We start from the raw sequence: 243 nt of genomic DNA, 5'->3' as shown, positions 1-243 counted from the left end.
CCTTTCCTCAAGAGCAGAGGTCTGCAAACTGTGAAGTCAGGGTCAAGTCTTGCTTGTTGTCTGCTTTGGTCAATACAGTTTTCTTGGTACACAGCTACGTTCATTCATTTACATATTGTGGCTTGAAACAATGCAAACTTATTCTCTTAGGGACTAGAAGTCAGAAGTTCCACATCAGTTACACTGAAGCAAAGTCGAAGTGCCAACAGGATGGTTGCTTTTGGAGGCTCTAGGGGGAAAATC

The sequence above is a fragment of the Bison bison genome, unplaced genomic scaffold (genome assembly GCF_000754665.1).
Source record: "Bison bison bison isolate TAMUID 2011002044 unplaced genomic scaffold, Bison_UMD1.0 scf7180017854262, whole genome shotgun sequence".
Lineage (NCBI taxonomy): Eukaryota > Metazoa > Chordata > Mammalia > Artiodactyla > Bovidae > Bison > Bison bison.
Note: the sequence above shows the minus strand (reverse complement) of the source record.